The following is a 27,801-nucleotide window of genomic DNA, read 5'->3' on the forward strand; positions in this document are numbered from 1 at the left end:
TGATCTCGGGGTTGTGAGTTCAAGCTCCACGGTGGGCATAGAGCTTACATTAAAAAAAAAAAGAAGAAGAAAAGAAAAAAAAGGTTTTTTTGCGCCTTGCCTAGATGTTAACAAGTCATTTATGATGTGGCATACACATCTCTTCTGCCCATCAAAGTAATGCGGCGTTGTTTTAATCGAATCTACCTGGTAAAATGACTTGATGGTGATGTACGTATTGCGGGTGGCGGTGGGGGAGCCACAGGCATGTACAGCCTCGTGCTATAGGAAAATGAACCACTCCTTTGCAAAAGGCAGTGCCGAGTGCGGACAGCCCACGGCCTGGTTCCACTTTATCCTGGTTTGGTAAAGTGGGCAGACGCGGGCAGCTGTCTGGAGGGTGGGGCTGCTGCAGGTGTCCCGGTAGAAGCCAACGTTTACTGAACACCTATGAGGTGCTATGTTCAGTGCCGCGGGCTGTATGTGCCCCGCCTCATTCACGGTCACGCCGATGGTGTGGGGACTCTGGCCTAGAGAAGGCCAGGCTCACAGTTAGAAGGGAAGGGCTAAACTCAGGGCTGTGACCCAGTTCTCCAAGCCTGTCCCTGTGACAGCAGGTGCTCCCTGAGTCTGCCAGCCGTGCAGGGCACAGGAACTTCCTGTCTGAGCTCCGTGGGTGTCTCCTGAAATAATCTGCTGAATCAGAAGGCTGATGGATGTATTTTATCTGTGCAGCTTTGACATTTATTTCGGTTTTGCTCCACCTCCATTTGTACTGATGCCTTGATTTTATGAAGATCTTATCTGAAGAGAAATTGAGGAAGAAGCTGGGTAAAGTGGGGAATACTCCCTTCAAGGGAAGGGAGTGACTTAATCATTCAGTATGGGTTTACCCAAGATAAAATTTCTTCTCCTTTTTTTTAATTTTAAAAGTGTTTGTTTTGAGAGAGAAATGAGCACAGGTGTAGGGGGGAGGGGCAGACAGAGAGGGAGATTGAGGATCCTAAGGGGGCTCTGTGCTGACAGTAGAGAGCCTGACACGGGGCTCAAACTTGAACTGCAAGATCATGACCTGAGCCGACATTGACTCTTAACCCACTGAGCCCCTTAGGATCCTTGTCTCCCTCTCTCTCTGTCCCTCTAGCACGTGTTCTCTCTCTCTCAAAAATAAACATTAAAAAATTTAAAAAACAAAAAGGAAAGAAAATATTTTAGTCTCTTAATCATAGAATGGACACTATCTCTGTGTGTTTCCTTAAATTTTTTTTAACTTTATTTTGGGGAGACAGAGAGACAGAATGCAAGCAGGGGAGGGGCAGAGAGAGAGGGAGACACAGAATCCGAGGCAGGCTCCAGGCTCTGAGCTATCAGCACATAGCCCCATGTGGGGTTCGAACCCACAAAATGCAAGATCATGACCTGGGCTGAAGTCAGGCGCCCAACCTACTGAGCCACCCAGGCGCCCCCGTGTGTTTCCTTACGCATGGTTGTTTAGAAACACAGAGGACATCTGACATTTGTTTATGTTTGGGTTAGGGATTATCTGCAGGCATTATCTGCAAGTTTTGAAAGAGCTCAGTGGGCAAGGAGCTGATGTGTTCAAGTAATTCCTAATGAGTCAGCCTTGTTAAGACGGGGGAAGCCCCAGCTGAGCCACCCAGATGACACCATGTGCAGGAGAAGCCACACACACTGAGTCCTGCTCAAATCCCTGACCCCCAGCACCAGGGCTGACAAAAATGACTACGGTTTGAAGCTACTAAATTCTGGTGTACTTTGTTACACAGCTATAGCTAAGACAGACACTAATTAGGAAGAGCCTGAGCTGGGGAAGATGCATAGATTCATCGGCCAAGGCTGAATTCAAGTAAGCTAAACTCATGAGATATACAAGGTGCACACAGAGGGGGGTGAAAAGGCGAGGGAGTAGAGGCAGGCACAGAGGGAGCAGAGTCACCATGAAGGGGAAGGAAGGTCAAGCCAGCTCTGTTGCTGAGGGGTGAATAAGGTGGCCTGATTCTTAGCGGAGAACTGTACGATGTGTGCACGTGGCAAAAGTTGAAGAAGTCTTTGGTCGAATAAACAAGTGAATTCAGGAGGCAGTCAGCTCTCCTGTTCTACCTATCTCCATTTCATCAGTGAAATACATTCCTCTCAATGGTGTCCTCTGGTTTCTTATTTATTTTGCAAGCCATTTTGTGCCCCCACTGATACTGGGTTTCTTTGCTGTGCTTGCTCACTGTGACTGCAGTTTTCCTCAGGCAAAATGTCAAGGGTTCCAGGATTCTTACACAGAGCATGCAGAGAGGAGAAACCTGGTTGGAAGGCAGTACTAGAGGACTTTTTTTAAAAAAGATATCACCTATACACAATACACAAATCTTAATTGCTTACCTATGTATACACCATGTAACTACCACTCAGATCAAATCTAGAGAACATTTCCATTGTCCCGGAAGGTTCCCTTGTGCACTTCCGTCAGCACCACGAGGTAACCGTTATTCTGACTTCCATCTTCACAGATTAATTAACTTGGTCTTGAACTTCATATGTATGGAATTACACAGCATGTATGTGTTTCACTTCTTTTGCTCAACATAATGTCAGAGAGTCATCCACGTTGTTGTATCAGTAATTTCTTTTTTATTGTATGAACGTGCCGCAATTTATTTACCTTGTTAATGAACGTGTATGTTGTTTCCAGTCTGGGGCTATTATGAATAAAACTGTAATGGATATTCTCATGCATGTCTTTTATGGAAATAATGCATTCAGTTCTCTTGGGCAAATATCTAGGAGTGAAATTGTCGTATCATAAGGCTGGGCATTGGTTTAACTTCAGTAGATAATGTCCAACAGCTTTCTGAACTGGGTAAACCAATTTATGCTCCCTCTATTTAAAAAAAAATGTTTATTTTGAGAGAGAGAGAGAGAGAAGAGAGAACGAGTGTGGGAGGGGCAGAGAGAGAGGAAGAGAGAGAATCACAAGCAGACTCCACGCTGTGAGCACAGAGCCCTATGTTGGGCTCGATCCCACGAATCGTGAGATCACGACCTGAGCTGAAGTCAAGAGTCGGATGCTTAACCAACTGAGCCTCCCAGGCATCCCTTCCTGCCCCAGTCTATTAAAGACTATTTCTGGATGCTATACTATCCTTGTCAGAACTTAATACTGTCAGTCTTTAAATGTTAGCTGCCCAGTCGGGTAGGTAGTGGTAACTCACTGAGGTTTTAATTTGCATTTTCCCCATGAGTGATGAGGTTGAACACTTTTTCATGTGCTTATCAGCCATCTGGATACCCTCTTTATGAAGTGCCTCTGGTCCTTCACCCATTTTCTAATTGAGTTGTTTGTCCTCTTCTTGGTGATCCGTCGGTGCTCTTGTGTCAGACAAATGCATGGTGAATCTATTCTCTCAGTTGCTGGCTTTCCTATCAGTGATGTCTTTAGCTTAACATAAGCACTTAATTTTAATGAACCAGGACTTTAAGAATATATAATGTATATGTACGTTATGATAATAAAATGAATACTTGTAAAGCTATCCCAAAGTAGAACACGAGCCCTGCTTTGGGGTAGCATGCTCCTTCTTAAGTGAACTGCTCCCTTAGAGAGAACTACTGTTACATTCTCATGCTTTAAAAAACTGTCACCTAGTATGAGTCCATCTCTAAACAACAGGTTGCTCAGTTTTGCTTGTCATGGAGGTTAATAAAAATAGTGTCTTACAGTGTTTTTGTTGTCTTCTGAGGCTTTCTTTTTTTCACTCATTGTTTGCTTCTAGGATTCATCTTTATTGCTGCAGATAAGTGTAGGTCCATTCCCACAGCTGGGTAATATTCTATTACATGGAGTTTTCACACTTGTGCTTTCGCACATCCATGGAAATAAGGCTTGTTCTCAGTATTTTTTTTTTTCTCAAAGAATGCTATTGTGGTCCATCTTGCAAATATCTCCTTGTTCACCTGTGCAAGAGTTTCTCTACGGTGTATCCCTAGGAGTGGACTCTCCTGATCATGGGATGTGCACATACTGGGTTTTACAAAATACTGAATTTTCCAGAGTGGTTTTCCAAATGCGTTTGAATGTTTTCCAACATGGTTGTACCAATTTATACTTCCCACCTGCAGTTAAAGTTGCCCCCATTGTCCCATGTTTTCCCCAACACTTCGAATTATCTGATTTTAAATGTTTTTCTAATTTTGTGGATATAAAATGTCATTTCTTCATCTTTCTAAAAAAAATCTCTGGTTTTATTTAAAAATTTTTTTCTTAAATAAGCTCTATGCCATATATATATATATATATATATATATATATATATATATACATACACATACATACTCCCAGTTTGGGGCTGGACTTTTCACTTTCTTTACAGTGTTTTCTGATAGAAGTTCTTAATTTTAATGTAGTTGCATTTATTATGATTAGAACTATTTTATATTAATACAGGCATACTTTGGAGATATTGAGAGTTCAGTTCTAGACCACCACAATAAAGTGGGTCAAATGAAGTTTTTGGGTTCCCAATGTATGTAAAATATATATTTATACTATACCATAGTCTCTTAAGTGCGCAATAGCATTAAATCTTAAAAATGTACACCCCTTAATTAATACTTTAGACTTGCTTTCAGCATATCATAATTTTTTGCTGGTAAAGGGTCCTGTCTCCATGTTGATGGCTGCTGACTGACCAGGGTGCTGGTTGCTGAAGGCTGGGCGACTGTGGCAATTTCTTAAAATAAGACAACAGTAAAATTTGTTGCATTTATTGACTCTTCCTTTCACAATTTCTCTGTAGCAGGTGATGCCTGTTTGATAGCATTTTACCCGCAGTCTGACTCTTTTCAAAATTGGAGTCAGTTCTCCCAGAACTTGCTGCTGCTTTATCAACTAAGTTTATGGAATATTCTAAATCTTTTATCATCATTTCAACAATCCTCACAGCAACTTCCCCAGGAGTAGATTCCATCTCAAGAAACCACCTGCTCTGCTCATCCATGAGGAGCGACTCCATATTTGTTGGAGTTCCGTCATGAGGTTGCAACCATTCAGTCCCATCTTCAGGCTCCACTTCTGATTCCAGTTCTCTTGCTATTTCCACCACCTCTGCAGTTACTTCCTCCACAGAAGTCTTGACCATGAGGGCTGGAATACATGTCTTCCAAGTCCCGTGAATGTTGATATTTCGACAGTTTCCCATGAATCACGAATATTTTTTTTTTTTTTTTTTTCTCAGCAACCCTTGGCTTTATTTTTTTTTTTTTTTATATGAAGTTTATTGACAAATTGGTTTCCATACAACACCCAGTGCTCATCCCAAAAGGTGCCCTCCTCAATACCCATCACCCACCCGCCCCTCCCTCCCACCCCCATCAACCCTCAGTTTGTTCTCAGTTTTTAACAGTCTCTTATGCTTTGGCTCTCTCCCACTCTAACGTCCTTTTTTTTTTTTTTTTTTTTTTTTTCCTCCCCTCCCCCATGGGTTCCTGTTAAGTTTCTCAGGATCCACATAAGAGTGAAACCATATGGTATCTGTCTTTCTCTGTATGGCTTATTCATCTAGCATCACACTCTCCAGTCCATCCACGTTGCTACAAAAGGCCATATTTCATTTTTTCTCATTGCCACGGTAGTATTCCATTGTGGATAAACCACAATTTCTTATCCAGTCATCAGTTGATGGACATTTAGGCTCTTTCCATAATTTGGCTATGGTTGAGAGTGCTGCTATGAACATGGGGTACAAGTGCCACCTATGCATCAGTACTCCTGTATCCCTTGGATAAATTCCTAGCAGTGCTATTGGCTGGGTCATAGGGTAGGTCTATTTTTAATTTTCTGAGGACCTCCACACTGCTTTCCAGAGCGGCTGCACAAATTGCATTCCCACCAACAGTGCAAGAGGGTTCCCGTTTCTCCACAGTCCTTCTCCAGCATCTATAGTCTCCTGATTTGTCATTTTGGCCACTCTGACTGGCGTGAGGTGATACCTGAGTGTGGTTTTTGATTTGTATTTCCCTGATAAGGAGCGACGCTGAACATCTTTTCATGTGCCTGTTGGCCATCTGGATGTCTTCTTTAGAGAAGTGTCTATTCATGTTTTCTGCCCATTTCTTCACTGGGTTATTTGTTTTTCGGGTGTGGAGTTTGGTGAGCTCTTTATAGATTTTAGATACTAGCCCTTTGTCCGATATGTCATTTGCAAATATCTTTTCCCATTCCGTTGGTTGCCTTTAGTTTTGTTGGTTGTTTCCTTTGCTGTGCAGAAGCTTTTATCTTCATAAGGTCCCCAGTAATTCACTTTTGCTTTAATTCCCTTGCCTTTGGGGATGTTGTCAAGTAAGAGATTGCTACGGCTGAGGTCAGAGAGGTCTTTTCCTGCTTTCTCCTCTAAGGTTCTGATGGTTTCCTGTCTCACATTAGGTCCTTATCCATTTTGAGTTTATTTTTGTAAATGGTGTGAGAAAGTGGTCTAGTTTCAACCTTCTGCATGTTGCTGTCCAGTTCTCCCAGCACCATTTGTTAAAGAGGCTGTCTTTTTTCCATTGGATGTTCTTTCCTGCTTTGTCCAAAGATGAGTTGGCCATATGTTTGTGGGTCTAGTTCTGGGGTTTCTATTCTATTCCATTGGTCTGTGTGTCTGTTTTTGTGCCAATACCATGCTGTCTTGATGATGACAGCTTTGTAGTAGAGGCTGAAGTCTGGGATTGTGATGCCTCCTGCTTTGGTCTTCTTCTTCAAAATTCCTTTGGCTATATCGGGGCCTTTTGTGGTTCCATATGAATTTTAGGATTGCTTGTTCTAATTCGAGAAGAATGCTGGTGCAATTTTGATTGGGATTGCATTGAATGTGTAGATAGCTTGGGTAGTATTGACATTTTGACAATATTTCTTTTTCCAATCCATGAGCAGGGAATGTCTTTCCATTCTTTAAATCTTCTTCAATTGCCTTCATAAGCTTTCTATAGTTTTCAGGCTATACAGATCCTTTACATCTTTGGTTAGATTTATTCCTAGGTATTTTATGCTTCTTGGTGCAATTGTAATGGGATCAGTTCTTTATTTGTCTTTCTGTTGCTTCATTGTTAGTGTATAAGAATGCAACTGATTCTGGACAATTGATTTTGTATCCTGCAACTTTGCTGAATTCATGTATCAGTTCTAGCAGACTTTTGGTGGAGTCTATCGGATTTTCCATGTATAAATATCATGTCATCTGCAAAAAAGCGAAAGCTTGACTTCATCTTTGCCAATTTTGATGCCTTTGATTTCCTTTTGTTGTCTGATTGCTGATGCTAGAACTTCCAGCACTATGTTAAACAACAACGGTGAGAGTGGGCATCCCTGTCGTGTTCCTGATCTCAGGGAAAAAGCTCTCAGTTTTTTCCCCGTTGAGGATGATGTTAGCTGTGGGCTTTTCATAAATGGCTTTTATGATCTTTAAGTATGTTCCTTCTATCCCGACTTTCTCAAGGGTTTTTATTAAGAAAGGGTGCTGGATTTTGTCAAAGGCCTTTTCTGCATCGATTGACAGGATCATATGGTTCTTCTCTTTTTTTTTGTTAATGTGATGTATCACGTTGATTGATTTGCGAATGTTGAACCAGCCCTGCATCCCAGGAATGAATCCCACTTGATCATGGTGAATAATTCTTTTTATATGCTGTTGAATTCGATTTGCTAGTATCTTATTGAGCATTTTTGCATCCATATTCATCAGGGATATTGGCCTGTAGTTCTCTTTTTTTACTGGGTCTCTGTCTGGTTAGGAATCAAAGTAATACTGGCTTCATAGAATGAGTCTGGAAGTTTTCCTTCCCTTTCTATTTCTTGGAATAGCTTGAGAAGGATAGGTATTATCTCTGCTTTAAACGTCTGGTAGAACTCCCCTGGGAAGCCATCTGGTCCTGGACTCTTATTTGTTGGGAGATTTTTGATAACCGATTCAATTTCTTCGCTGGTTATGGGTCTGTTCAAGCTTTCTATTTCCTCCTGATTGAGTTTTGGAAGAGTGTGGGTGTTTAGGAATTTGTCCATTTCTTCCAGGTTGTCCAATTTGTTGGCATATAATTTTTCATAGTATTCCCTGATAATTGTTTGTATCTCTGAGGGATTGGTTGTAATAATTCCATTTTCATTCATGATTTTATCTATTTGGGTCATCTCCCTTTTCTTTTTGAGAAGCCTGGCTAGAGGTTTGTCAATTTTGTTTATTTTTTCAAAAAACCAACTCTTGGTTTCGTTGATCTGCTCTACAGTTTTTTTAGATTCTATATTGTTTATTTCTGCTCTGATCTTTATTATTTCTCTTCTTCTGCTGGGTTTAGGCTGCCTTTGCTGTTCTGCTTCTATTTCCTTTAGGTGTGCTGTTAGATTTTGTATTTGGGATTTTTCTTGTTTCTTGAGATAGGCCTGGATTGCAATGTATTTTCCTCTCAGGACTGCCTTCGCTGCGTCCCAAAGCATTTGGATTGTTGTTTTCATTTTCGTTTGTTTCCATATATTTTTGATTTCTTCTCTAATTGCCTGGTTGACCCACTCATTCGTTAGTAGGGTGTTCTTTAACCTCCATGCTTTTGGAGGTTTTCCAGACTTTTTCCTGTGGTTGATTTCAAGCTTCATAGCATTGTGGTCTGAAAGTATGCATGGTATAATTTCAATTCTTGTAAACTTATGAAGGGCTGTTTTGTGACCCAGTATATGATCTATCTTGGAGAATGTTCCATGTGCACTCGAGAAGAAAGTATATTCTGTTGCTTTGGGATGCAGAGTTCTAAATATATCTGTCAAGTCCATCTGATCCAGTGTCTCATTCAGGGCCCTTGTTTCTTTATTGACTGTGTGTCTAGATGATCTATCCATTTCTGTAAGTGGGGTGTTAAAGTCCCCTGCAATTACCACATTCTTATCAATAAGGTTGCTTCTGTTTATGAGTAATTGTTTTATATATTTGGGGGCTCCGGTATTCGGCGCATAGACATTTATAATTGTTAGCTCTTCCTGATGGATAGACCCTGTAACTATTATATAATGTCCTTCTTCATCTCTTGTTACAGCCTTTAATTTAAAGTCTAGTTTGTCTGATATAAGTATGGCTACTCCAGCTTTCTTCTGGCTTCCAGTAGCATGATAAATAGTTCTCCATCCCCTCACTCTGAATCTAAAGGTGTCCTCAGGTCTAAAATGAGTCTCTTGTAGACAGCAAATAGATGGGTCTTGTTTTTTTATCCATTCTGATACCCTATGTCTTTTGGTTGGCGCATTTAATCCGTTTACATTCAGTGTTATTATAGAAAGATACGGGTTTAGAGTCATTGTGATGTCTGTATGTTTTATGCTTGTAGTGATGTCTCTGGTACTTTGTCTCACAGGGTCCCCCTTAGGATCTCTTGTAGGGCTGGTTTAGTGGTGACAAATTCCTTCAGTTTTTGTTTGTTTGGGAAGACCTTTATCTCTCCTTCTATTCTAAATGACAGACTTGCTGGATAAAGGATTCTGGGCTGCATATTTTTGCTATCTAGCACCCTGAAAATCTCGTGCCAATTCTTTCTGGCCTGCCAAGTTTCAAAAGAGAGATCAGTCACGAGTCTTATAGGTCTCCCTTTATATGTGAGGGCACGTTTACCCCTTGCTGCTTTCAGAATTTTCTTTATCCTTGTATTTTGCCAGTTTCACTATGATATGTCGTGCAGAAGATCGATTCAAGTTACGTCTGAAGGGAGTTCTCTGTGCCTCTTGGATTTCAATGCCTTTTTCCTTCCCCAGTTCAGGGAAGTTCTCAGCTATTATTTCTTCAAGTACCCCTTCAGCACCTTTCCCTCTCTCTTCCTCCTCTGGGATACCAATTATGCGTATATTATTTTTTTAGTGTATCACTTAGTTCTCTAATTTTCCCCTCATACTCCTGGATTTTTTTATCTCTCTTTTTCTCAGCTTCCTCTTTTTCCATAACTTTATCTTCTAGTTCACCTATTCTCTCCTCTGCCTCTTCCATCCGAGCCGTGGTGGTTTGCATTTTGTTTTCCATTTCCTTTAAAGCGTTTTTCAGCTCCTCGTGACTGTTCCTTAGTCCCCTGATGTCTGTAGCAAGAGATTCTCTGCTGTCCTGTATGCTGTTTTCCAGCCCAGCGATTAATTTTATGACTATTATTCTAAATTCACTTTCTGTTATATTATTTAAATCCTTTTTGATCAGCTCATTAGCTGTTGTTATTTCCTGGAGATTCTTCTGAGGGGAATTCTTCCGCTTGGTCATTTTGGATAGTCCCTGGTGTGGTGAGGGCCTGCAGGGCACTTCCCCTGTGCTGTGGTGTATAACTGGAGTTGGTGGGCGGGCCGCAGTCCGACCTGATGTCTGCCCCCAGCCCACCGCTGGGGCCACAGTCAGACTGGTGTGTGCCTTCTCTTCCCCTCTCCTAGGGGCGGGATTCACTGTGGGGTGGCGTGGCCCGTCTGGGCTACTTGCACACTGCCAGGCTTGTGATGCTGGGGATCTGGCGTATTAGCTGGGGTGGGAAGGCAAGGTGCACGGCGGGAGGGGGGGCAGGCTTAGCTCGCTTCTCCTTAGGTGATCCACTTCAGGAGGGGCCCTGTGGCAGCCGGAGGGAGTCAAATCGCTGCCGGAGGTTTGGCTCCGCAGAAGCACAGAGCTGGGTGTTCGCGCGGAGCGAGCAATTTCCCTGGCCGGAGCCGGTTCCCTTTGGGATTTTGGCTGGGGGATGGGCGGGGGAGATGGCGCTGGCTAGCGCCTTTGTTCCCGGCCAAACTGAGCTCTGTCGTCCGGGGGCTCCGCAGCTCACCCTCCCTTTGTCCTCCAGCCTTCCCGCTTTCTGAGCAGAGCTGTTAACTTATGACCTCCCAGACGCTAAGTCGCGCTTGCTGTCTGAACACAGTCCGTCAGGCCCCTCCGCTTTTGCAAGCCGGACTCGGGGGCTCTGCTTGGCCGGCGAGCCGCCCCTCCGCCCCGGCTCCCTCCCGCCAGTCCGTGGAGCGCGCACCGCCTCGCCGCCCTTCCTACCCTCTTCCGTGGGCCTCTCGTCTGCACTTGGGTCCGGTGACTCTGTTCTGCTAATCCTCTGGCGGTTTTCTGGGTTATTTAGGCAGGTGTAGGTGGAATCTAAGTGATCAGCAGGACGCGCGGTGAGCCCAGCGTCCTCCTACGCCGCCATCTTCCCAGAATCCCCTCGAATCACGAATATTTTTAATGGCATCTGAAATGGTGACTCCTTTCCAGAAGGTTTTCAATTTACTTTGCCCAGATCTATTGGAGGAGTCACTATGGATGGCAGCTACAGCCTTACAAAATACGTTTCTTAAATAATAAGACCTGAAAGTTGAAATTACTCCTTTGTCCATGGGCTGCAGAATGGATGCTGTGTTAGCAGGCACGAAAACATTAATCTCAGCATACATCATCAGAGCCCTTGGGTGACCTGGTGCATTGTCAGTGAGCAGTAATATTTTTTAAGCAATCCCTTTTTCTGAGCAATAGGTCTCAACAGTGGGCTTAAAACATTCAGGAAAGCCTCTTGTAAACAGATGTGCTGTCACCAGGCTTTGTTCTTTCATTTACAGAGCACAAACAGAGTAGATTTAACATACTTCTTAAGCGCCCTAGGGTTTTCAAAAAGGCAAATGAGCATTGGCTTCAACTCAAAGTCAGCAGCTGCATTAATGTCTATGAAAAGAGTCAGCCTGTTCTTTGAAGATTTGAAGCCAGGCATTGACTTCTCCCTAGCTCTGAAAGTCCTAGAAGGCATCTTCTTCCAATATAAGGCTGTTTCCTCTACAGGAAAACCTGTTGTTGAGTGTAGCCGTCTTTATTATCTTACCTAGATCGTCTGGAGAACTTGCTCCAGCTCGTGCATCAGTACTGGCTGCTTCACTTTGCACTTTTATGCTATGCAGATGGCCTCTTTCCTTAAACATCATGAACCAACCTCTGCTGGCTTCCAACTTTCCTTCTGCAGCTTCTTCACCTTTCTCAGTCCTCACAGAATTGAGGTGAGTTGGGGCCTTGCTCTGGATTAGGCTTTGGCTTAGGGGAATGTTGTGACTGGTTTGATCTTCTACCTGGACCACTAAAACTTTCTCCATGGCAGAAATAAGGCCGTTTGGCTTTCTTATCTTTTATGTATTCACTGCAGTAGCACTTCCAATTTCCTTCGCAAATTTTCCCTTTTTATTCACAACCTGGCTAACTATTTGGTGCAAGAGGCCTAGCTTTCAGCCTATCTCAGCTTTCGACATGCCTTCCTTGCTAAGCTGAATCATTTCTAGCTTTGGATTTAAAGTGAGAGACGGTGACTCTTCCTTTCACTTGGACACTTAGAGGCCATAGTAGAGTTATTAATTGGGATAATTTATTTTTGTTTTTCTCATTTTTTTTTTTGAGAGAGAGAGAGAGAGAGAGAGAATCTTAAGCAGGCCCCATGTGGAGCCTGATGCAGGGCTCAATCGAACAACCCTGGGATCATGACCTGAGCCAAAATCAAGAGTTGGATGCTCAACCAACAGAGCCACCCAGCTGCCCCTAATGGCCTAATTTCAATATTGCTGTGTCTCAAGGAATAGGAACCTGGGGCAGAGGGAGGGGGTGGAATAGCTAGTAGAGCAGTCAGAAAACACACATCTATGATTTAAACTTGCTGCCTTAGATGGACACAGTTGTGGCACCCCCAAATGATTATAACATCAAAGATCACTGATCACAGATCATAATATAATAATGAAAAAATGTGAAATATGGTGAGAATTACTAAAATGTGACACAGACACAAAGTAAGAAAATGCTGTTGGGAAAATGGTTCCAATAGACTTGCTGGATGCAGGGGTGCCACAACGTTTCAAGTTGCAAAAAAAAAAAAACTCAATTTCTGCAAAGTGCAATAAAACAAGGCACACCCTATGATGAGGTATGTCCATAAATCCTTCTCTACCTAAGTTGATAAAGACATTCTTCCGTATTTTAAAAATATTGAACTTTCCTTTTCACATGTAAGTGCATGATCTATTTGGAATTGATTTTATGTTAAAAATATCAATTTCATTTTTCCCATGTGAACAACCAATTATCCCAGCACCAGTTCTGACCCTTCTCTGTCAGTCTTTGTGATAAGCTGAATAATGGTTCCTCAGAGATGTCCACTTTCTAGTCCTTGGAACTTGCAAATGTTATTTTATATGGCAGAAGGAAATAGGCAGCTATGACTAAGGATCTTGAGAAGGGGAGGTTATCTTGGATTGTGTCGGTGAGCCTGATGTAGTCAGAAGGGTCCTCATAAGAGTGAGGAGTAGAATTAGTAGACATTGATGATGCACTTTGAAGAAACAGGAAAGGAGCATGAGCCATGGGGTTGCAATGTGGTAGCCTCTAGAAGCTAGAAAAGGCATAACAACACATTCTGCCCTAGAGCCTCCAAAAGGAACACAGCCTTGTGGACATATTTAGAATTCTGGCCTCCAGAACTGACAATGAATTTGTATTGCTTTAAGCCACTAAATGTGTGGCAAATGGTTGCAGCAGTGACAGGAAACTAATATAGTCTTCAACATCACCTTTGTCCTATGTAAAGGTTTCATGCTCTTCTGAGGTGTTTCTGGGCTATCTGTTCCATTATTCTTCTGCCCACACCACACTGTTGTAGTTATAGTAACTTTATAATAAATGTTGATACCTGGTAAAGCAGATCCTTCATTCACCTTCTTCCTATGTCTTGGCTACTTGACTCTTCTTAGGCTTTTGCATTTCCAGATACATTTCAGAATCCACTTTTCAAGTTCCTCAAAAAAGACACTTTTGGAATTCTACTTAGAATTACATTGACTCTATAGTCAACTGGGGCGCCTGGGTGGCGCAGTCGGTTAAGCGTCCAACTTCAGCCAGGTCACGATCTCGCGGTCCGGGAGTTCGAGCCCCGCGTCAGGCTCTGGGCTGATGGCTCAGAGCCTGGAGCCTGTTTCTGATTCTGTGTCTCCCTCCCTCTCTGCCCCTCCCCCGTTCATGCTCTGTCTCTCTCTGTCCCAAAAATAAATAAACGTTGAAAAAAAAATTAAAAAAAAAAAAAAGAATTACATTGACTCTATAGTCAATTTGGGGAAAACGGACCTCGTTCTTTTAATGTTTATTTATTTGAGAGAGTGAGAGAGAGCATGCAACTGGGGGAGGGGCAGAGAGAGAAGGAGACAGAGAATCCCAAGCAGGCTCCATGCTATCAGTGCAGAGCCCCACACGGGGCTGGATTGCACGATCCTTGGATCATGACCTGAGCCCAAATCAAGAGTCCGGTGCTTAACCAACTGAGCCACCTAGGTGCCCCTTAAGATTGTTTTCTAACTGCTGTTGGTATATAGAAATGTAATTAAATTTTTTTCATATAATCTCTTACTACAATAATTTGTCTATAGATTATTTTTGGTTTTCTGTTAGACAATATCACCTGTGTAATGCAAGTTTGATTTCACTGTTTTTTTATACATTTTTTAGATACATTTTTTCTTCTCTTACTGCATTGGCTAGCATCACCAATATAACATTGATAGAAGTGGTAATTGTGACAATCCTTTCTATATTTCTAGTTTTAAAGGAATTTTAACATTTTCCCATGACAATAATATCTGGTATAGATTCTTTTTAAATTATGATCTGGTGTTGAACTTCATCAAATGGTCCTCCTCATGCTTCCCTTCCAGTGAAATACAGCAACATTTTCTAGTAAGAATTGACTGTCCCTGCTGTTGTCTTTGATTGCTTCTCTCTGGCATCTCTATGAGACATGTCATTCAACTTCTGACCTAATGTGCTTTGCCAAAGCTCAGGAAGGGGAGCCCTGGGTGATCTCAGCTAAGAGTAGACACATGACCCAATGCACATGTGGCTCGATGCTGGCCAAGTATTCCAATGTCAAGACCCTAACCTGTGTTCAAAAGTGTGGAGCCTGGGAGCTTCCAAGCCACAGAGATGAGGGGTCAGAATTGGTCATGGCAATGCTGGATCACTGCAAGATGAAGTCGCAGGGAGCAGAAACCTGGAACCATGGAGCATAGGGCAGAGTCACAGGAAGGAGATACGTAGACTCCCCCCCTCACACACACATGCAAAGAGTTGCCTCTTTTGATCCTAATGATTCTCAGATCCCAACATTGTTCTCATGAAGCCTGGCTCTGCTTCATTTCTGCTCTTACAGAAAATTTCTTTTCCTCTTACTAGTTGTCTCAGTGGGCTTCTCCACACGATTAACCAAGCCTGACCCATATCAGTTCCTATGATGCTGACCTCCACAGCATCTGTCACACTGACCCTTGCTTTCCCATCCCCAGAACCTCATTCAGGTCTTTTTCATGTCTCTGTAGAACTCTCATGCTGGTGGCAAACAAGTCTCTAGGCTGGCCCTTAGGCAATCACCTTCCCTGGCTTCCAGATGCATCAATCTGCAGCCTAGCTCTGAAACTGCCTCTGCCCTAACCTAACAACTGGCCATGGCTGTCCAGCCTTTCCGAAATCTGAACACATCACCTTGGCATTCAAGGATCCACACAGTTTGCTCTCATTACCTCTCAAACATTTTTTACCTCTCAGCTACAAGTGACCCATACTGCGACAAAACCATATTTGCTTTGGGCGTCAGTGTGCTCACACTCTGCTCCCCAGAAGCCCTTGCTTCACCTGCAGGGCGATTCTCCTTAGGTCCTCTCAGGCTGCAAAGAACCACCACCCTCTCAGGTCCCTTAGAGATGGAGATGCTGGAAGTCAGGACACATCTCAGCAATGGTGACCAGCCCTCAGGAGCACATGTACACTGGTCCCCTGCCTGCAGTCCTGCTATTCCCATGACTCCGATGTTCTGCTATGGCTCCCCTGCTCCATCGACAAGCCCCTCTGTCCCTACTTCAGAGGCATTACCAACACCTGACTCTCAACCACTGAAGCTGCCACTCACTAGGAAGGTTCTGCCCACATCGTTTCTTCAGAAGCACCTGCGAGTCCTAAAGATGCCCACACTCCTCCGGGATTCCTCTCCAGGATAACTGCCTTTCTTTTCTTCTTCAGGTTTCCCTACTGAATACATATGCTTACTGTATTTTGAAATTAAAAAAAATTTTTTTAAGGTTTATTTATTTTTGAGAAAGAGAGAGCGAGTGCTGGCATGAGCAGGGGAAGGGCAGAAAAATAGGAAGACAGAGAATCTGAAGTAAACTCTGCTCTGTTATCTCAGAGCCTGATGCAGGGCTCAAATTCAAGAACACAAACCATGACCTGAGTCAAAGTCTGGCACTTAACTGACTGAGCCACCCAGGCGCCCCTAAACTTAATTTTTAAAGTGAAAAAACCAAAACAGTGATAGAGCTGGAGTCTCACTGACTCACTCTTCTAATCTGGTTTCTCTTCTCTGAGGTACCCATTTGGGATCTCTTCTGGCCTTTTTTTTTTTTTTTTCATAAATTATATCCTATTTTATGTACAGATGACCCCCACAGCCTTATTTATTGTTGCTTATTTTGAAATACTTTCTCTTTAAAGAAGAAGAGAAATTTGGAAGGTTAAGAGATGTACATAGGCCAACATTCACCAGGTAGAAAAGGATAAGCAACGAAAAATCTCGGGTATCCCTGTCCCTTAGCAGAGGCCTTCTCCACCTAAGACACCTCTTCCCATCCCTCGCCTGGTTAACTTGTTTTCAAGGTCCTTGTTGCTAGCTGACACAGAAGTATACGCGCCAGTTTCTGTTGTCCCCAGCACTGATTGGAGGCCACCACAGAGAAGGGACCGAGTCTGTCTCGCCCAGAGCCTCTCCCAGCTCTTAGAACAGCGCCCCACGCCCAGTAGAAAGCAGATTGAGGAGTCGAAGGGGGATCTGGCAGTCTGGGGCAGTGACGGTGGGGGAGAGCTCTGGAAGGTGCGGTCCTGGGAGTGAGTGATGTCCTTTGAGGAAGGGCACAGAAGAGAGTTGAGGACAGAGGTTCAAGCGGAAGAAGGAGGGAAGGATGCGGGGTTGAAGGATGACCAGGGTAGGGTGGGGACAACCCTGGGCACCGGGTCTGGTTGGTTCTGTTTCTCGGGCACTTCCCTGCTCAGGGCTACTGGTGTTCCCCCTCCCATTGGCCCATCCCGAGGTGCAACCTCCTTGGAGACCGGCCGAGCTGGGCTGCCTTCTGTCCCCAAACCCAGCTCAAACCTGTCAAGGAGCAGCGGCGGCGAGGGTGGGAGTTGTCGCTGGTGGGCTCCGAGTCCAGCGCCTGTCCCCGGGCGCGGCTCTACGTAGGCTGGCCGGTGGAGAGCGCGCGGCGGGACCAGAAGCCCCGCTTAGCTCGCGTCCCCGTGGTGCCATCGGAGGCCCCGGAAGGGCCTCACCGCCCCTCCCCCTCCCCCGGGGGGCTGCCTGGAGAGGAAGCTGGCGGGGGCTGGAGGGTGCGGAGCAAGGCCTCAGGTCCCGCGCCTGTCCTCTGTCCTTTTCGGTCCTGTCCTGGAGCCTTGCCAGCACCCTGGGGCGGCGCTGGGCCCGAGGTGGCGGGTGTCCCCTGCTCGGGGGAGTTATCGGGAGGGCGTGCAGTCTGGGCGTCCGACAGGGGAAGCCGGGCCCAGCCACCTCTCCCGCTTCTTCCCCCGGGGCGGGGGTCATCAGCCCCCATCCCGCCCCCCTCCGTCCCCGCACCACCAGCCCCGGCCTCCATCCTCCCCGGTGGCCTCCGCCCTCCCCGCCTGGAAGGTGTGGGTGTGGGGCCCCCAAGCGCCACACTGGGGAAATCCCCAAAGGTTTCTGGGGAGAAAAAAGTTGGGCCACCAAAGGATCGGTGGCGCGGGCAGCTGCGCGGGGTGGACCGCCTGCTGCCTGCCGGGCTGGTTCTCCCGGCCTGCGCTCCCAACCCCGGCTCCCCGCCGGCCTCCCGGCTGCGCTCCCCGAGAGCTGGCCCCACTCTTCCTCCCTCGCTCCGCTTCTGAGTTTTCTGACCGCACCGGAGACTGCAGTCCCGGCCTGGGTCCCAGGTGCCTGTAGCGCCCCCTGCAGTGAGTCCCGAGACATTCCCAACCCAGCCATGAGTGGAGGCCCCCAGAGCCTTCCTCTCTTCTCCGCCTCTGTAGGCGGTTATTAGTTCTTAGTTTGAATCCAATGTCCAATATACAGGAAACGACACAAAGCAAATGTGAAGCTTAGGAAATTATGATGAAATGAACAACCTTGCCATCACCAAGAAATAGTACTTTTCCAGCCTCTCCATATTACCGGCCCTAAGTCCCATCCCAATCTCACCCACTTGCCTCCTTCCAAAAGTACCCACCCAGTGCCCTGACTTTATAGTTGTTACTCCCCTTGAGGTTCTTTACAGTTTTTTTTAAAAATTTTTTAACGTTTATTTATTTTTGAGACAGAGAAAGACAGAGCATGAACAGGGGAGGGACAGAGAGAGAGGGAGACACAGAATCTGAAACAGGCTCCAGGCTCTGAGCTGTCAGTACAGAGCCCGACGTGTCAGCACAGAGCCTGACGCGGAGCTCGAACTCATGGACCGTGAGATCATGACCTGAGCCTAAGTCGGAGGCTTAACCAACTGAGCCACCCAGGCACCCCAGTTCTTTACAGTTTTTATCATTCAGGTGCCTCTCTAGATGCTAGAGGTTAGCCTTGCTCATGTCTTTTAAAAATTTTAATCTGCAGGTTCCTTCTCCATCTCTCTTTTCATTACAATGTATCTGGGGAAGCAAGTGAGCCATTTCCCCTGTAGGGTTTTCCAGCCCGGATGTTGCAGATGGCCTTCTCAGTAAAGTTCAGCACATCCCCTGGTCCCTAGAGCTCCTACAAATTGACCACTAGATCCAGAGGCTTGATCAGACTCAGGATCGAGATTTTTGATGATACTCTAGGTGTTGATGTGCTCTTTTATTGGGGAGCACATAATGTCTGCTTGTCTCTTTTTCCAAGATGTTGGCAGAGAGGATATTCAACTTTTCAAGGCTTACATTCATTAATTCATTGTGAAAAATGGCGAAATTCTAATTCCATCATTTCTTTTTCATTTAGGAGCTGGGTTGATTTTATAAGGACACCTCCCTTCATTTACTATTTGGTCACCCAAACAGTTCATAGAGGAAAGGCAGGATAGCTGATTCTTTTCATTTATTTGCCCATATTCAAGATAATGAACTGCTACACTGTCATCCTCCAAAGATGATAAATTAGTTTTTATTTTTATTTTTCAAATGTTTATTTATTTATTTTGAGAGAGAGAGAGAGACACGATGTGTGCATGAATGGGGGGGAGGGCGTTGGGCAGAGAGAGAGGGAGAGAGAATCTTAAGCAGGCTGCACATTCAGCATGAGCCTGACACAGGGCTCTAGCTCACAACTGTGAGATCGTGACCTGAACCAAAACTAAGAGTTGGACCAACCGAACCACCCATGCACCTCGATAAATTAGTTTTTAAGAATACCGTGAGGAAGTTAAGGATTTAAACATATTTGATGGATTTCAGTACATTGCAGTTATTATCATTACTGATGTTCAAACTGTCCCATCTTTGGCCAGCAGGAACTTCTTCAGGTTAACTCTTAAGTCCTTCCTACACGACCCCCTTAGGATGAGTGTTTCCTGCTATCTGGTTCCTTGCTATCCAGATGTTCCAGCTCCATCTTGTATTATTTCCTGCCCAAGACTAGAATCAGCCATTTCTCCAGAAGCCCTGGTTTCTTTTAATGGAAATAATAGGAAGACCACGGCTGGGATGTTAGGGATCCTCCTCACTGCTGGGTTGCTCATAGAAAGGTCTTTTGGTGAGAAAACCTAAAAATAGCATATATGATAAAATACTCATGCTTCTCCATCCAATTCCAATTGAGGACTTCAAGGTTCTTACTTAAACCTTTTCTGTTACATCTATATTTCCCCTTCCACACAGGGAAACCTGGTTCTCAAGGACACAGTGAATAATTACATTAGAATATCCAATTAGTCACTTATTTTTATCTCAATTTATGTACACATGGGTTCAGAATAACAATTACATACTACCACGAAAGACACTGATGAAAGAAATTCAAGGTAGATAAGTGAAAATTTATTCCATGCTCTTGGGTTGGAAGAATATTGTTAAAATGTTCTTTCTACCCAGAGAAATCTACAGATTCCATGGAATCGCTATCAAAACTCCAATGGCATTTTCCCACAGAACAAATAATCCTAACATTTGTCTGGAATCACAAAAGACCCTGAATAGCAAAGCAATCTTGAGAAAGAGGAATGAAGCTGGAGGCATCGCCTCCCTACACTCAAACTATATTACAAAGCTATATCAGTCAATGCCATACTCATATAGCAGTATGTATTAGCATTAAAAGAGGACACATAGATCAGTGGAACAGAATAGAGGGCCCAGAAATAAACCCATGCATATCTGGCCAGCTAAGTTACACCAAAGGAACCAAGAATATACAATGGAATGAACAGTCTCTTTTTTAAAAATTTTTTTTAACATTTATTTATATTGAGAGACAGAGAGACACAGAACATGAGCAGGGGAGGGGTAGAGAGAGGGGGAGACACAGATCTGAAGTAGGCTCCAGGCTCCGAGCTGTCAGCACAAAGCTGACACAGGGCTCGAACTCACAAACTGTGAGATCATGACCACCGCAGAAGTTGGACGCTCAACTGACTGAGTTGGATGCTCAACTGACTGAGTCTCTTTAATAAATGTGGGAGGGCGCCTGGGTGGCTCAGTCAGTTAAGCACCTGAGTCTTGGTTTTGGCTCAGGTCGTGGCCTCATGGTTTGTGAGACTGAGCTCTGTGCTGACAGTGTGGAGCCTGCTTGGGATTCTCTCTCTGCCCATCCCCTACTCGCACTCTTTCTCTCCAAAATAAACAAACAAACTTAAAAAAGTAAATGACGTTGTGAAAACTGAATAGCCACACATAAAAAAATGAAACTGGATCCCTATCTTATACCACACACAAACATTAACTCAAATAGATTAAAGACTTGAATGTAAGACCTGAAACCATGAAACTCTGAGAAGGAAATATAGGCAGTAAGCACCATTACATCAGTCTGGTGAAGATTTTTTTGGATCTGACTCCAAAAGCAAAGGAAATAAAAGCAAAAGCAAAAGCAAAAGCAAACAAGTGAGACTACATGAAACTAAAAAACTTTGGCCCAGCAAAACCAATGACAAAATGAGAATGCAACCTGCTGAATAGGAAAAGATACTTGCAAATGATGTATCTGCTACGTGGTTATATCCATAGTATATAAAGAATTCATACAACTCAATACCAAAAAAAAAATCAATTAATAGGAAGAAGATCTGAATAGACATTTTCCCAAAGAAGACATACAGATGGCCAACAGATGCATGAAAAGATGCTCAACATCACTCATCATCAGGGAAATGCAAATGAAAACCACAGTGAGATATCACTTCATACCTGTTAGAATAGCTAGCATCAAAAAGACAAGAAATAGCCAATGTTGGGATGTGGAGAAAAGGGAACCAATGTGTGCAGTTGCTGGGAATGTAAATTGGTGCAGCCACAGTGGAAAACAGTATGGAGGGTCCTCAAAAACTTAAAAATAGTAGTGTCATATGATCCAACAATTCTACTTCTGGTATTTATTCTGAGAAAACAAAAAACACTAACTCAAAATGATATCTGCACCCCCATGTTCATTGTAGCATATTTACAATAACCAAGATATAGAAAACCAGAGTGTCCACAGATGAATGAGTGGATTACAAAAATGGTGGTGTACACACACACACACACACACCACACACCACACACGCTGGAATATTATTCAGCCATAAAAAGTACTGAAATCTTGCCATTTGCTATAACATAGATGGACCTTGAGAGCATTATACTAAGTGAAATAAGTCAGACAGAGAAAGACAAATACCACATGATCTCACTTATATGTGGAATTAAACAACAAAACACTCAGCTTGCAGATACAGAAAACAGACTAATGGTGCCACGGGTGGGGCAGGAGGAAATGGGTGAAGGTGAGGTACAAAACTCCCATTTATAAAATAAATAAGTCCTGGCATAAAATGTACAGCATGGTGACTACAGACAGTATTAATACTGTCTTGGATATTTGAAAGATGTTGAGAGTAGATATTAAAAGTTCTTATCATAAGATAAAAACATTTTGTAACTGTATGGTAATGGATGTTAACTAGACTTACTGATCATTTTGCAGCATATACAACTGTCAAATCATTATGCTGTACACCTGAAACTAATATTCTATGTTAATTGTACCTCAATTAAAAAAATAAAAACTATATCCTAGGAAAAATAGCAGAACTAGACTTCTGAAAACAGTTAAAACTCTTTCTGCATAATATTTAAATTCCACTCTCCATTTTTTCTGTTTGTACCATAACTACATGCTCAGGATGTAAAGCCGTTACATAGTATCATCTCTTTTTGACTCTCATGTAATCTTAATTCTACAAGTAACTATATGGATTTACTGCTCACCACCACCTCTTACCATAATGTCTCTTTAGTTATTCTGGTTTGGAAGCTGATTATTCAGTGCATTCCTCAGGGGGCTGGTGGATCACTCTTCTATAACAGCATAATAAAGGCAGGGTCAGTATTACTGATTTTTCCCCCTTTGACTCCGGCTCCAATCTGGCTCAGCACAGAACTGTTAATGATTCTCTCTTCATTTAAAAGTTTGAGATTTTGCTCATCAAGGATTTTTTGGCATTAAATTTGCTTTTTAAAAAGTATTGCATTAAAATCTCATTTACCTTGATTACTGAGTTGTTTGAGGCTCCCTAAAATTTTGCGCCTGAGGACAGCGCCTTTCTGGCCTCACTCTGGTTCCAGCTCTAGTTGGAGCTTTTCCTTTGTCTTCCTCTTCCCATCCCACTTAATTTTGATTCCACTCCTGTCAGCTGCCATCTATTGTCGGGTCCACTGCCAAGAGAGCTCAGGCAGCTTTAGTGTGAGAATTCACAGACCTTCAGACCTTATTGTACAGCCTTACCTCACCCGCCGGTGGGGTGAGCCACGCCCTCCCAGTCTCAGCTGCACATCCTTGCTCTGCCCCCGTACTGTGCCCAGGAGAGGCTCTCCTGCCAGGAGTGAGTGGGGGCTCATTCTGCTCTTATACTGAGAGTGTGCAGGGCCCTCAGGCCTCTAGTTACCCTATTGATTCCTTCTGCTTTCCCTATACTCATCGTGATGTACTACAGGTCTCATGGCTCTTGTCCACCCAGTTCTATTTTGTGGTGATGGGGATATACCATATCACCCAGTCCTGTAAAGACTGTCCATGGGTTTTGGTTTAATATCTTACTGCTCTGTTGTATTTGTGTGGGAATTTTGGAAGGCACAAAACTATGTTCCACTACCACCGCCATCTTCCCAGAATTCTTATATTTTTAACAGGATACTTTAAAAGAAAACAATGGAGAGCCAGAATTATTTTTTCATGTACACAAAGCATTAAAAGAAAAAAATGACTGCATAAAAAACAGAGACTGTTGGGGCGCCTGGGTGGCGCAGTCGGTAAGCGTCCGACTTCAGCCAGGTCGCGATCTCGCGGTCCGTGAGTTCGAGCCCCGCGTCGGGCTCTGGGCTGATGGCTCAGAGCCTGGAGCCTGTTTCCGATTCTGTGTCTCCCTCTCTCTCTGCCCCTCCCCGTTCATGCTCTGCCTCTCTCTGTCCCAAAAATAAATAAACGTTGAAAAAAAAAAAAAACAAAAAAAAACAAAAAAAAAAACAGAGACTGTTGTCTACTCAAGGCCTGGGTCTGTTCTCATTGTTAACAAGGGACATTGCAACTGCTAGGAATGTAACAGGTCCTGGTCCAGGCAAGACAGTTCAAATCCCCTTGTGCTACAAACACCCAGACATGTGATGGCCTAGACAAGCTCAGAAGAAAGGCAAAGTCCCCTTAGTGAAGAGGAAAGGGGAAAATCCTGGGTTGCAAGACTATGATTTAATATTTCAGCTGCCAGGGTGGGGGTTCGGCTATGGGTCTACGTTGCCAAGGTGGACTAAATTTCATTGCTTTCTGATGGGAGGCAGGGATTAGGGATGGGGATACACATACAATAGGCCAGGTCCCTGGGTGGTTTGTGCCCTAATAGGAGGTTGACTTGAAAACATTCTACTTGGAGCCCCTGGGTGGCTCAGTCAGTTGAGTATATGACTTGGCTCAGGTCATATCTCCTGCTTTGTGAGTTCGAGCCCCACATTGGGCTCTCTGCTGTCTGCGGAGCCTGCTATCAATCCTTTGCTCCCTCTCTCTCTGCACTTCCCCCATTTGCGCTCTCTCTCTCTTTAAAATAAATAATAAAACATGTTTAAAAAAACAAAAAAGAAAATATCTACTCATCAAGGAAGCTTTACTGTCTGGGTTTTGGGGGAAGGAAAGACTCCCCTGAGGGGAAAAAATTCCTAAGCCTCTGCTATGGACTGAATGTTTATATCCAACCCCCCCCCCCCCCCAGTTCATATGTTGGAATCCTACCCCTATGGTAGTGGATATTAGAATGAGGGGTCTTCAGGAGGGCTTTGGCCTCAGGAATGGGATAAGTGCCCTTAACAGAGGCCTGGGAAAAGCCACCTTGCCCCCTTCTACCATGTGAATGCACAGTGAAAAGATGGCTGTCTATGAACCAGAAAATGGGCCTTCACCAGACACCAATCTGCAGGCATCTTGATCTTGGATTTCCAAGCCTCTAAAACTGTGAGAAATAAATTTCTGTTGTTTATATGCCAGTTTGTGGCAGTTTGTTACAGCAGCCCCAAAGGAAATAGGCAGACTGTGATTTGGACAGCTAGTGTCTGATAAGTGTTATGGATATAAATAAAATAGAGGAAGGAGGTGGGAACATTTTATTTTAAACATTTTATTTTTAAGTAAAGTCTTTGTCCAGGAGGAACATAAAGGAAATGATATGTAAGAAGGTACTATATGTTCATCTCCCTGGGGCCTAAAAATGCATTTGAGAAGAATTCAATATTCTTTTCTGATTGAAACCCACTTAATAAAGTGGTAATAGGGGGGATTAGAACCTCCAGAATTTTGGGAAAATTCGGGAAATAGAATAATCTGATAAAACTATACAACATGATTAAGTTACAAAATATAAATATAAAATTAGGTTAAAGACCTAAAAGACTTCATTGAAAACCATAAGTGAATTAGAGAATATGAAAAACCAATGAAAAATGGAAAAACAAAAAAAATACATAAAAAGAATTTCTACAACCCTCTCTCAAAAAGCCAGGGAAATGACCATGCCATTGGATGAATAAGGTAATAGATCTGTGACCTAGAAGACGGAGTAATTGAAAGCAATCAAGCTGAACAGGAGAAATAAAAATAATGAAAAGTGAGAATAGATTAAGGGAATTCAGCAATACTATTGAACATAACAACATTTGCATTACAGGAATCCCTGAAGGAGAGAGAGCAAAAAGGGGACAGAAATAATAGCTGAAAACTTCCTGAACTTGGGGAAGGAAACAAAAATCCAGATCCACAAGGTACAGAGAGTCTCCAACAAAATAAACCCAAGGAGGTCCACACCAAGACACATAGTACTTAAAATGGCAAAAAGTAGTGACAAAGAGAGAATTTTAAAAGCAGCAAGAGGAAATAAAATAGTTACATACAAGGGAAACCCCATAAAGCTATCAGCTGATTTTCAGCAGAAACATTGCCAAGCCAGAAGGGAGTGGCAGGATATATTCAAAGTGCTGAAAGAAAAAAAAGGTACAACCAAGAATACTCTAGCCAGCAGGCTGTCATTCAGAATAGAAGGAGAATAGAGTTTCTCACACAAACAAAAGTTAAAGGAATTCATGACCACTAAACCAGCCCTATAACAAATGTTAAAGGGGTGGCACCTGGGTGGCTCAGTTGGTTGAGCATCCAACTTAAAAGCTCAGGTCATGATCTGACAGTTTGTGGGTTTGAGGACTTGCGTTGGGCTCTGTGCTGAGAGCTCAGAGCCTGGAGCCTACTTTGGATTCTGTGTCTCCCTTTCTCTACCCCTCCTCTGCTTGCACTGTCTCTCTTTCTCAAAAATAAATAAAAACGTTTTTAAAAAAAAAATGTTAAAGGAGACTGAGTGGAAAAGGAAAGAGCATAAGTGGGAGTAAGAAAAGCAGAAAGCACAAAGCAGTAAAATCAAGTATATCTGTAAAAATCAGTCAAGGTTTTCATAAAATAAAGGATGTAGAGTATGATACCATAGACCTAAAATGTGAGGGAGAGAGGAGTAACAATTTAGTGCCTTCAGTAACAAATTTAAGCGACCATCAACTTAGCGTAGATTGCTATATGCAGAAGACGTTATATATAATCTAATGATACCACGAATCAAAAACTGGTAATAGATACGCAAAAAATAGAGAAAGGAATCCAAGTCTATCACTAAAGAAAGCCAGCAAACTATGAGAGAAGAAAAGAAAGGAACAGAGAAGAATTCCAAAAACAATCATAAAACAAGTAATGACAACAAGTACATACCTATAAATAATTACTTTGAATATAAATGGACTAAACACTCCAAACAAAAGACATAGGGTGATAGAACAGATAAAAAAGCAAGACCCATCTATATTCTGTCTACAAGAGACTCATTTCAACCTAAAGACACATGCAGACTGAAAGTGAAGAGATAAAAACCCACTTACTATTCAAATGGAAGTGAAACAAAAGCTGGGGTAGCATTACATACATTGGATAAGATAAACGTTATTATTTAAAAAAAATTTTTATATTTTATTATTTTGATAGAGAGAGACAGAGCACAAGTGGGGGAGGGGCAGAGAGAGAAGGAGACACAGAATCCAAAGCAGGCTCCAGGCTCCAAGTTGTCAGCAGAGCCCAACGCAGGGCTTGAACTCACAAACTGAGAGATCATGACCTGAGCTGAAGACGGACGCTCAACCAACTGAGCTACCCAGGCGCCCCAGATAAAATAAACTTTAAAACAAGAGTGTAACAAGAGACAAAGAAATACACTATATAATCATAAAGGAAACAATCCAACAAGAAGATAGAACATTTATAAATATTTATGCACCCAACATGAAAGCACAGAAATATATAGAGCAGCTAATAACAAACTTAAAGGAGGTAATTGTAGTAATATAATAACTGTATGGGACTTTACCACCCACTTACATCAATGGATAGATCATCTGAACAGAAAATCAATAAGGAAACAGTGGCTTTGAATTACACATTGAACCAGAAGGATCAAACAGATGTATTCAGAACATTATATCCTAAAACAGAATACACATTCTTTTCAGGTGCACATGGAACATTCCCCAAAACACATCACATATTAGGCCACAAAACAAGCCTCAACAAAATCAAAAAAGATCAAAGTCATACCATACATCTTTTCTGACCACAATGCTATGAAACTAGAAATCAACCACAAGAAAAAATGTGAAAGGACACAAATACATGGAGATTAAATAACATGCTACTAAATAATGAATGAGTCAACCAGGAACTCAAAGAGGAAACAAACAAACAAATACATGGAAACAAATAGAAATGAAGACACACGGTCCAAAAAATCTTTGGGAAGTAACAAAAGCTGTGCTAAGAGGGAAGTTTACAGCAATATAGGCCTAAGAAAAATCTTAAACATCCTAACCTTATATTTAAAGGAGATAGAAAAAGAACACATAAAACAGTAGAAGGAAGGAAATAATAAAGATTAGAGCAGAAAGGGGTGTCTGGGCGGCTCAGTCGGTTAAGCATCTGACTCTTGATCTTGGCTCAGGTCATGATCTCATGGTTCATGGGTTCAAGCTCCGCATCAGG

The 27,801-nt window shown here is 43.1% G+C and overlaps 1 pseudogene; it reads right to left on the reverse strand.

Annotated features, from left to right (window-relative positions):
- Positions 1 to 261: 261 nt before the first annotated feature.
- Positions 262 to 12,327, reverse strand: LOC115526912 (annotated as a pseudogene).
- Between the last annotated feature and the right edge of the window lie 15,474 nt (positions 12,328 to 27,801).

Source organism: Lynx canadensis, chromosome D2, assembly GCF_007474595.2.
Source record: "Lynx canadensis isolate LIC74 chromosome D2, mLynCan4.pri.v2, whole genome shotgun sequence".
NCBI lineage: Eukaryota > Metazoa > Chordata > Mammalia > Carnivora > Felidae > Lynx > Lynx canadensis.